Source organism: Gossypium hirsutum, chromosome A02 (genome assembly GCF_007990345.1).
Source record: "Gossypium hirsutum isolate 1008001.06 chromosome A02, Gossypium_hirsutum_v2.1, whole genome shotgun sequence".
NCBI lineage: Eukaryota > Viridiplantae > Streptophyta > Magnoliopsida > Malvales > Malvaceae > Gossypium > Gossypium hirsutum.
The window spans coordinates 69,212,178-69,225,550 of record NC_053425.1 but is presented as its reverse complement, the minus strand read 5'-3'; positions in this window follow the sequence as shown (position 1 = coordinate 69,225,550).

Here is a 13,373-nt window from a genome sequence, read left to right as displayed (position 1 = left end):
AGGACTTGACTGGTCTGACCTCTGTTTACTACGAACCACATTTCTGTCTGTAAAAAATCCATATGACTATGAGGTTTATTTCTCCTGAAACTAGACTCAATAAGGATTCTTAGAATATAAAATATACTACCTAATTATATCTTTACAATTTATGGTGAATTTCTAAAGTTGGAACAGGGGATTCAGAAACTGCTATGACCCTGTTTCACTAAAATTCAAATATCTTGTAACATATAATTCATTTACCTGTTTCATTTGTTTCATGTGAAACTAGACATAATAAGCTTCAATTTGATATGTATTCCATCACAAAGTTAAATTTCTATGATTTTTAGTAAATTTTTAAACTCGCGTCAGTGTTGCTGCAGTATTCTGTTTATGGCAAATTTCATCCCTTTTATGAGTTTTTATGCACTAAGTATCTTAATAATTTTCCTTAACATCAAATATAATCTAAACTAACTATTTTCATAATTTATCATTATCAAGCATTTCCTCAACCATTCCATCACCATACCATAAGATCATTTACACAAAAAAGGTATATTGCTATACATGCCATACTTAAATTTACAAGCCATTACCAAAAGTCTTCCGGATAGTGTGACTGAGCCTTCGACCTATCCCGACTCCTTAGCTGGCTTGTCCAAAACTACAATGAGTAAGAAGGAGGGAGTAAGCATAAATGCTTAGTAAGTTCATATGCAAATAATAAGTAACATAACAAACAGTCATACCAATCAACATTAGCATGTATCACTAAAACACATATCACATTTTTAATCATTTTTCATCATCTTATTACCTTATCGTGGTTGTATCAATACTCAACCCGAGGGTTAAATACATACCTGTCCAAAATATCCATTTCACATCACTTACCAATACGTCTCTTTACATCTCGAATATTCCTCCATTTGAGTAGAACTTTACCCGTTGAACACATCGGAATATAATTCGGATACATGGATAACTTGCACATAAGTGCCATATATGCAATCAAGCAATCATGTAACCCGCCCATAAGCGAACTCGGACTCAACTCAACGAGCTCGGGCGTTCGCATCCATAAGTGAACTCGGACTCAACTCAACAAGTTCGGATGCCTAGTTACATCTCACGAACTCGGACTCAACTCAACGAGTTCGGACATTCGCATCCATAAGTGAACTCGGACTCAACTCAACGAGTTCGGATGCTCAACCATCCTAGTGACATGTCACTTGTATCCTAATCTATTCCTAAGGTTCAAACGGGCTTTTTCCTCGAACACTTATCCTTGCCGTCTTCCGTAGAATGCCGAAATCAATACTCGGTAACAATTATATTTAACAAGTAGTTCACATAATTTACATATTATTTGAAATTAACCACAAAGCATACATTTCATAATAAAATTCAGCATAACATATAATTAACATCAATAACTTAAAAATAACCATTATGCTACATTATTTACACATGAGCTTACCTTGGTACCAAGATACAAAGATTTTGCAATTTAGTCCACAATCTTTTCTTTTCCTCGATTGAGGTCGATTCCACGTCTTTCTTGATCTAAAATAACACATTTAGCTTATTTAATACTCACATTATCAAATTAATCCTTAACTCAAATTTTGGAAAAATTACAATTTTACCCTTAAACTTTTGCATATTTACATTTTTGCCCCTAGGCTCGGGATTAAACTTTATTCCTTATTCTTATGTTTTACAACATGCTGATCACTTTTCTCTTCTATGGAAACATCAAATTCTCACTCTAACATGTACTTGTGACTATTAGGTATTTTTACCGATTAAGCCCTTTTACTCGTTTTTGCTTAAAATAGAGTAGTAAAAGTTGTCTAACATAATTTAAAACTTCATATTCTATCATGAAACATCAAAATACACAAATTTCACCTAAGGGTATTTTTCCAAATATAAACCCTAGGTTAAATTATTGCTAACATAAGCTTTATCGAGTTACCGGGATCTCAAAAACGTAAAAATCATTAAAAACGGGGCTTGGAATCACTTACTATGGAGCTTGGAAGCTTGAAACAAACCCTAGCTATGGAGAACCCTTGAAATTTTGGCCTAATGAAGAAGATGGACAAAAATTGGCTTTTAATTTTGTTTTTAATTCATTTTAATAACTAAATGACCAAAATACCCTTACTACTAAACTTTCCAAAAATTCCTTCCATGTCCTAATTTTGTCCATGAACTTAAAATTGGTCAAATTTATATTTAAGACCTCCTCATTAATATTCCAAAACAATTTCATACTAAAAACTTCTAGAATGCAAGTTTTGCAACTTATTCGATTTAGTCCCTACTTTCAATTTAAGCACTTTAGGCATAGAATTTCATCACGAAATTTTCACACAATCATGCAATCATATCATAAACCTCAAAATAATTATAAAATAATTATTTCTATCTCGGATTTATGGTCACGAAACCACTATTCCGATTAGGCCCTAATTCGGGATATTACAGCCTTTGTATTGAACCGAACTCAGAAAGAGTCAGAGTCATGGAGTTGATTTGGTTAGAGAAACCGAAGAGAAAGTGAAGGTAATTTGTGATTTTCTGAAAGCTACTTCAGATAGACAGAAATCCTATACGGATTTGAAACAGAAAGAGATTGAGTTTCAGGACGATGATAAAGTATTCTTGAAAGTATCTTTGTGAAAGAAAGTTCTCAGATTTGGCCGGAAGGGCAAGTTGAGTCTGTGTGTTATTGAACCGTATGAGATTACCGAAAGGATAGGGCCAATAGCTTACCAGTTGGCTTTGTCGTCTGAGTTGGAAAGAATTCATGATGTGTTCCATGTGTTTATGTTGCGCTGATACTGTGACACCCCTAAAGTGACCCTAGTCGGAAAGTGGTTTCGGGACCACTAAACCGAGTCATAAAGATAATTAACCGTCATAGTTGATGCTCATTATATGTATATATGCATGTGTGAAAATTTCATGTTTGAATTTTGTTAATGGTAAGTGAATTTTATCAAATAGGACTTATGTGAGAAAATTTGGAAATGTGCTAGGCAAATGTAAAGTGGCCTAATAATGCATGTTGTGAAATGATGGGTTTGCATGTCAAATTCCCCACTTTAGAGGAAGTGGCCGGCCATGAGGGTATGGGATACAAAGCATATGCATTTTGTATTAATATTATAATGACTACATGGTTTTATAATAGGAAATAAGTATTAAAAAAAACATATTAAAGACATTTTATGCTAATATGTGTGGGAAGAATAATAAAATATGAGGGGAGTGGGAGGAGAAACCAAAGTTGTCTCCCCCTTACTCCCCATTGCCGTGACTAGAGAAAGGGGAGGAAAAACAAAATTCTTCCTTTGTTGTTCAACATGGCCGAATGGAAGGAAGAAGAAGAGGGGAAGTTCGGCCAAGGTGGTTCTTGAGATTAAGGTATGTTCAATGTTGCTTTTGGAGGTTTACACATCCTTTGGAGGGTTAGCCTACTTCTATTTATCTCATGGATGAAATTAGAGTTGTTGGAGAGTTAGGATTCGGCTAAGAGGCTTCAAAATTTTAGTTGATGCCTTGATACTACTAGCATGTTAGCTATATGGATGTGTTAAATTACTTGAAATGCTAGATAAATTTGAACTCCCTACCAAATTCTTTAGGCAACCCATGTTAGAAATTTCGGTATTGAGATGTCTAGATCTTTCGGCCACTGTAGCTATGGAGGAATAAAGTTTTTGTTTCTTGTTAAATTGGATGAATCTTGTTGTATGAGTGCTTAAACAAACTATGATTAAATGGATGCATAAATTCAAAGTGGAAAGAAATGGGCTATTATATTTGATGCTAATGCCGAATATGAAGATGATGAACTTGAATAAATAATATTCAGCTAGCATGATAAGTTATGAAATATTAAGTAGATGATATAATTGATTGATGAAGTGGCTAATAAGGATTTCTAATGAAATTGTTGCCAAGGCCGAATGTATCATGAAGTAAAAAAAAAAATTCTAAATGTGCATTATGTGCTTATATGTGTATTCGGCCAGGGAAGTTTGACATGAAACTTTGATAGGTTTGAGAGATGAATGACCGAATGAGCTAGAGGTTATGTATGGGTGAATTTTATGCACATGTGTGTGTGTGGCATTAGTAGCTAATGGCATTCGGCATTGTTTAATTAAAATTAGAAATGAATGCTTGAAAGTTAAATAGGTCACTCTAATGACCAAATATTCTAAAAGCTAATATATGGACAAATGATACGAACGAATTGGTTTTTGAAATGTATATGGTTGCCATATATATGTGTTTGATTGAGAAGTAAATTTGTTTGATTTAGCTCAAGAGCCTAGAGGATCAAAGTTGGATAAGGGAAAGGAAAAAAGTGATCGAAGAGCCGTCGTAATCGTTCGGCAACTTCCGAGGTAAGTTTTAAGTGTTTAAACGTTGAGTAAATTCAATTATAATAGGACATGATGAGCTGATTTAATAAGATATGATGTGGCCATGATATGTTCTAAGCTCAAATGGTAAGTTCTTAAGTGTTTGAGCTTGGGAATTTAAAGGTAATTTGAAATAGTCTGCTTCGGACAGCAGCAGTAACGTGACTTTAGAAAATCACCATAAATTTATGGACTTGAATTAGAGGCTGAATGAGACATGAAATTAAAGCTTAATGAGTCTAGTTTCTTATAAAAGAAACCGTGTAAGAAAAGGAATTTCCGATAATGAGATATTTAAAGTTGTGTGAGACGGTGTCAGAATGACTCCGAAATCCCCTGTTCTGTTTTTAGAAAATCATTATAAATTGTACAAAAATGGTTATAAGATAAAATTTATATGCTTAGACTCCTTAATGAGTCTAGTTTCAAATAAAATCAAATACAACACATTTTAAATTCTGTAAAATGAGAAATTTTATTCGTAGTGAAGAGTGGTCAGATTAGTCAAACAGTGGAACAGGGGAAATTTAAGAAAAATCTGGTATTGATTGGCCAAACCTAAAATTCTGGAAATTTTATGGATGGAAGATATATGAGTCTATATTCAGGAAAAATTAACGGAAAGTGATTTGGAGTTTTGTAGCTCCAGTTATAAATGATTTAGTGACTATTGCTCAGGAAAAACAGCTTGTGCTGAATTTGAGATTGTGTTGTAAACCTTGATAAACTTGTTCTAGTTGCTCATAAGCTATCGATTAAACCCATACGTGAATTCTAAATTGTGATATTGGAAAATGATAGATGTAGATTCAGCCAAGAGAGTGTATATATGTGATAAGGCCTAATGGCCGATGTGATGAATGTGAAAGTGTATGTATGTAATAAGGCCTAATGGCCGATGTGATGAATGTGAAAGTGTATGTATATGTGATAAGGCCTAATGGCCGATGTGATGAATGTGAAAGTGTATGTATATATGTAATAAGGCCTAATGGCCGATGTGATGAATGTGAAAGTGTATATGTGTGATAAGGTCTAATAGCCGATGTGATGAATGTGAAAGTGTATATATGTAATAAGGCCTAATGGCCGATGTGATGAATGTGAAAGTGTATATATGTGATAAGGCCTAATGGCCGATGCGATGAATGTGAAAGTGTATATATGTGATAAGGCCTAATGGCCGATGTGATGAATGTGAAAGTGTATATATGTGACAGGGCCGAGTGGCCAACGTAATGGATGTGAAAGTGCATAAATGTGATAAGTCCCGAAAGGCATTTGTGTCAGTACTATATCCGGGTTAAAACCCCGCAGGCTTTATGCGAGAATATTATCACTGATTAATGTCCTTAAGCTTCGTGCTTGTACTATATCCGAGCTCTAAAGACCCGATGACTACGTGTGGGGATTTTGTCCGGGTAAGACCCGATAACTTCGTGTGGAGATTATGTCCGGGTAAGACTTCGTAATAAGAATTGCTTATAAATATATTCAATGCGAAAGGTTAAACAGGTATGTACTTCAAGTTTATATGTGAGCTTGATTTGCACTAAATCATAAGGTAGTTATGTGATGCATACGAAAGCAATCTATGAGACTATTCCTATGATTATGTGACATCGGATCAGTGTGAGAGGTGATGTGAAATCATACGATATATCTATGTCACATGAGCTCACTTTTATGTGAAAGTTTATCTACCTATTGTATATGATGAGATGTGCAGATTCGGTAAAGGGATGGTATGCCCGAAGGAAGAGTGAAATAAAAATACGAACAACTATGTTATAATTTGATTGTTATCTGTTGACACTGCTTAAAACTTACTAAGCATTGTAATGCTTACTCCGTTTACTCTGTTTCCTCTGTTTTATAGATCTCATTGCGAAGCTACAGGCTCGGGGATCGTCAGCAACTAGTCACACTATCACTATCCACTGTTTGGTACTGCTATGTTTCGGATTGTCTTATGGCATGTATAAAATAGACTAGTGGCGGAAGAATATTTTGGTTAATGTATATAGCCATGCGAAAATGGCTTATATATGTTTGAGCATAATGTTATAATCATTTGGTATGGAATGGTTAATCGCTATCATGATTTGTGCTATTTATGCTAAAAGGGCTAGTTGAATCATGGAAACTATGAAATAGGTAAAGTCTACCTTAAAGGCAGATGCTGGCAGCAGCAGTGATGTAGATTTGGAAAATCACTAAAAATAGTAGAATTGGAATTAAATAGTGAATAAATTATGTAAATGAACCTTGATGAATCTATTTTCACAGGAAAGTAACGAAATGATCATATGGACAGTATGTTAAGAGATATTCAGGTTCTCGTGAGAAAGGGCCAGAACGGTTTCTGGATTCCCTGTTCCGACTTTGGAAATTAATTATAAATTAACCAGAGATAATTAGGAGTCATGCCATATATGTATGGATTCCTCTCTGAGTCTAGTTTCTAAAGAAATAAACGGCATCAGTATTGAAGCCCTGTGCAGAGAGATATCCAAGTCGTAATGCGCAAAGGTCAGTGTAGTCGATCCCTGTAACATGGGAGACTTTGACTAATAAAATGTACTAATTGGCCTGACAAAAAATTCTAGAAAAAAATATGTAGATGGGCATATGATTCTAGTTTCAGGGAAAAATTACGAAACTGATTTTCAAGTTGTGAAACTCAAGATATGATTTTTAAAGCGACTAGTACGCAGATTGGCAGTGTCTGGGAAATTTTTTTTTTATAAGTGGTTAAAGTCTGCTAACACCTCGTGTTCGACTCCGGTGACGGTCTCGGGTTCGGGGTGTTACAGATACCGATTTGATCCTTCACATGTGAGTTCACAAACAGAGGTTGAGATTCGACCGGATATGACTTATGCCGAAGAACCGGTAAAGATTTTGGCTCGAGAAGTCAAACAATTGAGAAACAAAAGCATTTCCCTTGTGAAAGTATTATGGAAAAGACATGGGGTTCAAGAGGCTTCATGGGAGATAGAGGAAAACATAAGAAACCAATATCCAAATCTTTTTATCGGTAAGATTTTTAAGGACGACAATACCTAAGGGTGGAAGAGTTGTAACATCCCAAATTAGGGTCTAGTCAGAACAGTGGTTTTGAGACCACAAATCTGAAGCAGAAATGATTATTTTATAAATATTTTGAATTCTATGGCATGTTTGCATGATTGTGTGAAAGTTTCATGAAGAAATTTTGTGAATTAGTGTCCAATTTAACTTTTAAAACTAAATTGCAAAAGTTGACAAAATGTGAGTTCTAGAAGTCTTAAGCATGAAATTGCCATGGATTATTAATTTGAGGTCCTTAAATAGGAATTTTCCCAATTTTTATTTTTATGGACAAAAATGGGCATGGGTAGGTAAAATTTCAAAGAAAGGCCTTAAGGGCATTTTTGTTATTTGGTTAATAAAAGAATAAAAAGGGAAAATAATTCAAAAATTGTGTCCTCTTCCTCCCCTATTTCAAAAATTTCTAAAGAGCCATAGGTAGGGTTTTGTTCATCCTTTCAAGCTTAATAGTAAGTGCATCCTAGCCCCGTTTTTAATGTTCTTTCTATTTTTGAAGTTGTCATCAATCGGTCTAGCTATTTCTACCATTTATTTGAGTTAGGGTTCATGTTCAAAAATCTACCCATGTGTGACATGCATGTATCTTGATCTTTCCTGGTAGATTATGAAAGTTTTATGTGTGTTTAACATCTTTTACAAAGTGACTTTCAATAGAAATGCATAAAAAGGACTTATTTGTAAAAGATGTAAAATGTGTAGTAAAAATTTAATTTTGATGATAAAGTGGGCTGATATGAGCATGTGTGTGGGTCGACTAGGCTTGAGTAATAAAGAAAATCAGTACATTTCATTTTACGGGCCTAAGGACTAATTTGTAAATATGTGAAAGTTTAGGGGTAAAAAGGTAATTTTTTCAAGGTATGAGTTACGGTTTAAATTGAATAATGTGTGTATTAAATAAGCTAAATTTGGTATTATAGAGTAAGAAAAATAAGGAACAGACCTTGATCAGGGGAAAAACACGGTGTACGACGATTAGATCCGTTTTTACTATTTTTGTATGGAGGTAAGTTCATGTGTAAATAATACAATGTTGTATCATGTTTTAATACTTTATTAATGTATGAATTTCTATGTTTAATTGTTATAATAAGCGTATGAACGATATTATGGTCAATGAGAATGACATTGTGAATGAGTTCGACGAAGATGTTACATCAAGAAAATCCCGTTTGAACCTTAGGAATAGATTAGGATACGAGTGACATGTCACTAGGAACAATGTGATTATGAGCTCATGAGATTATGTGATGTATGTAATGTGATCCAGGTGCTGGTCTTGTACGTCTACTGGTGGCTGGGTAGCCCAGCATGTGTTGCAGGTACATGTCAGCTTGTGTGAGCAGCCTGTATAGTTATGTCCTGACTGTCAACTTGTGTGAGCTAGCTCATGATTCACTCGAGAGCGAGCAATGTGTGGTATGTGATATGAGGAAGCATGTAGCTATGTATAAAGCACTATGTGCAAGCTTTCCATGTATCCGTATTCCAAGTGTTCAATGGGTAAATCAGTGGGTTATTCGACAAGTAAGTCAATGATGAGGAATTATAAGAATGTGTTACGAGTTGGTACAGGTATTGACGAAAAACTCATATGAATGAGCTGGTATGTGATGAAATTTTGGTAAGATTGAAAATGAGTAAGTTATGCCTATGAAACTATGATGATATATATGTAAATTATGTTATATTAATTGTATAATATTCATGATTATGTTGCTATTTATTTGCATGTGAACTTACTAAGTTTTATGCTTACTCCCCTCTCTTTTCCATTTCTTATAGTACCGCCAAGCTAGCTTGGGGATCGAAGGACATCAGAGGCTCGATCACACTATCAATTGGACATTTGGGTATAGTTAGTCTTACTTGGTCTTTTTGTTATATGTCATATTTGTGACAGCCCAAAATTGACCCTAGTCGGGAAGTGGTTTTGGGACCGCTAAACGAGTCACCGAAATGTTCGAATGTGATATTTATGGTCTAGAATATGTAATTATGAATGTGTGAAAATTTCAAGCTTCGATTTAGTCGATTGCATGTGAGTTTTAGTAAATAGGACTTATGTGAGAAAATTTTGAAATGTGATAGGTCAAAGCATAAGGACCTATTAGTGCATGTTGAAAAAGGGGGGACTTGCATGTCAATTTCCCCCCTCTATTAGTAGTGGCGGGCCATGACAAGCATGGTAGACCAAGTGTGATGGGCAAGAACATGTCATAAACATGTTGAGTTAGTGTTTCATGGGAAGTATGATAAAATAAGGAGCATGGGCATAAAATAATGAAAGGGAATATGATGAAAACAAAAAAAAAGTGTGTGGTTGTTTCCCCCCCCCATTGCCGTGAGTTAAAGAAAAGAAAAGAAAAATTTTGTTCATCCTTTTTCATCTTCTTTTGGCCGAAAATTCTAAGGAAGGAGGAAGGAGTTCTTGCTTCATGTTTGGTTTGGAAGAGGATTAGGAGGAGGTTTGGCCATACTTGTATCTAGATCAAGGTATGTTTGAGGTTGTGCCATGAGATTATGCATGTTTTTTTAGTTGCTAGCTTGAGTTCTAATTAGCCCATGGTTCAAATCTTTGCTATGTCATGGGGATGATATTCGGCCTAGGTGGATTTTGTATTAATGCCATTGCATGCTAAATATAAAGCTTGTTAATGATGCATGTGATGGTGGATTGATGATTCTTGAATCTTCTTTTTAGCATTTTTGAGTGAGCACATATGTGCATTGGTTGCTAGATGGAGAAGAATCGGCTAGCAAGTTGTGTGCTAAGGCCGAATATAATTTTTGTATATTAATGAGTAATGCATGTGTTAAATTGATGGAAAGGGAGAGGATGCTTTACTAGTGTATATATGTGTGTATTAGCCAAGTTTTGAACTTGAAACAAAATGGTGTTTAGTCAATACAAGTGACCATACTTGTAGAATGTATTAAGTGTTGCAATCGGCCCCAACATAGACATGCATATTCGGCCATAGGAAGGAGATTGGTGTTGCATGTATTCGGTCAGAGGCAAGCATATTGATGCTTTTGTCTTGGCTTAGAAATTTCGGCCAAGGGGGAAAATTAGCCAAAATGTTGAGTTTGATTCATGATTCCGTACATATGTGACTTTAATGTCTAATGTATAAATATGGGCTAAGTGCCTTGTGTTCCTCTTTTCGATGCTCAAATGATTAAATCAATTTATTTGTTTAATTAAGCTCAAGAGCAAAGGGGAACTAAATCCGATAAAGGGAAGGAAAAAGTGGTCGAATAGCTATCGGAATCGTTCGACAACATCCGAGGTAAGTTCTTGAGTAAAAAAGCTTAAATTATGATTTGATTAGATCATGTTTGAAGCAAATCAAAATCATGCTCTTTGTGTGTGGCTATTGAGCCGAAATTGCAAGAATGATAAGTGTCTTGTGTTTGAGTTTTGCTAACGAAAACGAAATACAAATGTGCCATGATTTATTGTTAAATGTGCATGATTATTTGAATGATGTCCGGGATAAGTCCCGAAGGCTTTGTGCTAAGTGACCATATCCGGACTAAGATCCGAAGGCATTTGTGCGAGATACTAATTCCGGGCTAAGCCCGAAGGCATTTGTGCGAGTTACTAAATCCGGGTTAAGTCCCGAAGGCATTTGTGCGAGTTACTATAATCGGGCTATGTCCCGAAGGCATTTGAACGAGTAGCTATATCCGGTTAAATTCCGAAGGTACGTGATTTGGGAATGAATGATCTTGCTGTAAAAATTTCAGTTAATACGCTTGAAACATCCCAACATTGAGGTATGTTTCGTATGTGCTTTGAATTAGTTGAGCCCTTACAAATAAGTATTCGCTCAGTTGATAAATGAGCTACCGGCCTTTGGCTAAGTTGATCTTTGTGTATGAATAAAAGGGTTGGTAATGTGAAGTAAGTATGATATTGAAAAATTGTGCATATGAAATTATCCGTTTAGCTACATGAATGCTATACTTTTGTTGTGCTGGAATCCCTTGCTCAAAACTTACTAAGCATAAATTGCTTACTCCGTCTCCTTGATTCTCTGTTTTATAGATTTTGGTTCTCCAGCTATCGGACTCGGGATTTTGAAGTCGAAGTCGCCCACACTATCAAAGCCACCCCCCTTTTTGGTACAATTTTGGTTGAACTTCGAAATGGCATGTATAGGACTACCCTTTTTGTTGGGGGTCATGGACCCTTTGGACTTGTATAATTTTGGATAGCCATGCGAAAATGGCTTATATATGTTTGAGTATAATGTTATAATCATTTGGTATGGATATGGTTATTGAGAGGTGTGGATATGCTTAACAAGGATTGGCCATGGGAATGGTTAATCACTATCATAAATTGTGCTATTTATGCTAAAAGGGCTAGTTGAATCATGGAAACTATGAAATAGGTAAAGTCTACCTTAAAGGCAGATGCTGACAGCAGCAGTGATGTAGATTTGGAAAATCACTAAAAATAGTATGTTAAGAGATATTCAGGTTCTCGTAAGACAGGGCCAGAACGGTTTCTGGATTCCCTGTTTCGACTTTGGAAATTCATTATAAATTAACCGAAGATAATTGGGAGTCATGCCATATATGTATAGATTCCTCTTTGAGTCTAGTTTCTGTAGAAACAAACGACATCAGTATTGAAACCCTGTGCAGGGAGACTTTGACTAATAAACTGTACTAATTGGCCCAACCAAAAATTCTAGAAAGAAATGCGTAGATGGACATATGAGTCTAGTTTCAGGGAAAATTTACGGAACTGGATTCTGAGTTTCTGAACTCAAGATATGATTTTTTAAGCGACTAGTACGCAGATTGGCAGTGTCTGGGAAATTCTTTTATAAGTTGTTTAAAGTCTGTTAACACCTCGTGTTCGACTCCGGTGACGGTCTCGGGTTCGGGGTGTTACATTTGATTGGTATCAGAGCTACGGTTTAGTCGATTCTAGGACTACCGTAATGCGTTGGGTCTAGCTATACATTCCATTTTATGTGATTATTTGATAGTGTGGTGATTTCTGACAATTGTAAATGTGTTTATTTATAGTAATGGATCCCGACCGAGCGGTAGCTGATGATCTTGAGAGTGTAGCGCCTGCTCCCACACAAGGGACAGCGCCGGCGGACTCTCAACCTAATGCTAGTAACCCGAATGATGAAGCTAGACAAGCTTTCTATAGCGTGATGAATGATTGGTTCAACCAATACATTCGAACTAATACGGCTGTTCCACAACCTCCATTCCCGACAAATACCACCCCCGCACCTACACTACCTCCAGAAACTGACCAAATAAGTTCAAATAAGCCCCCAGTTGACAGAATCCGAAAACATGGGGCTACTGAATTTAAAGCTACGGATAGCGACGACGCCGAGCAAGCTGAATTTTGGTTGGACAACACTATCCGGGTACTCGATGAGCTATCTTGTACACCCGATGAATGTCTAAAGTGTACTATCTCCTTGCTACGCGATTCTGCCTACTATTGGTGGAGTACTCTGACTTCGGTTGTGCCCCGAGAGCAAGTAACTTGGGAGTTTTTCCAAACTGAGTTTCGGAAAAAGTATATCAGTCAGAGATTTGTTGATCAAAAATGGAAGGAATTTCTTGAGCTTAAGCAAGGTTCTATGTCAGTTACTGATTACGAGCGAAAGTTTGTTAGACTTAGTAGGTACGCTCGGGAATGTGTTTCGTCCGAGGCTATCATGTGTAAACGCTTCGAGGATGGGCTGAATGAAGATATAAAAATGTTCTTGGCGTTCTTGAAATACGAGAGTTCGTAGTACTTGTCGAGCGAGCTTGTAAAGCCGAAGAGCTTAGAAAGAAAAAAAAAGTTGATGT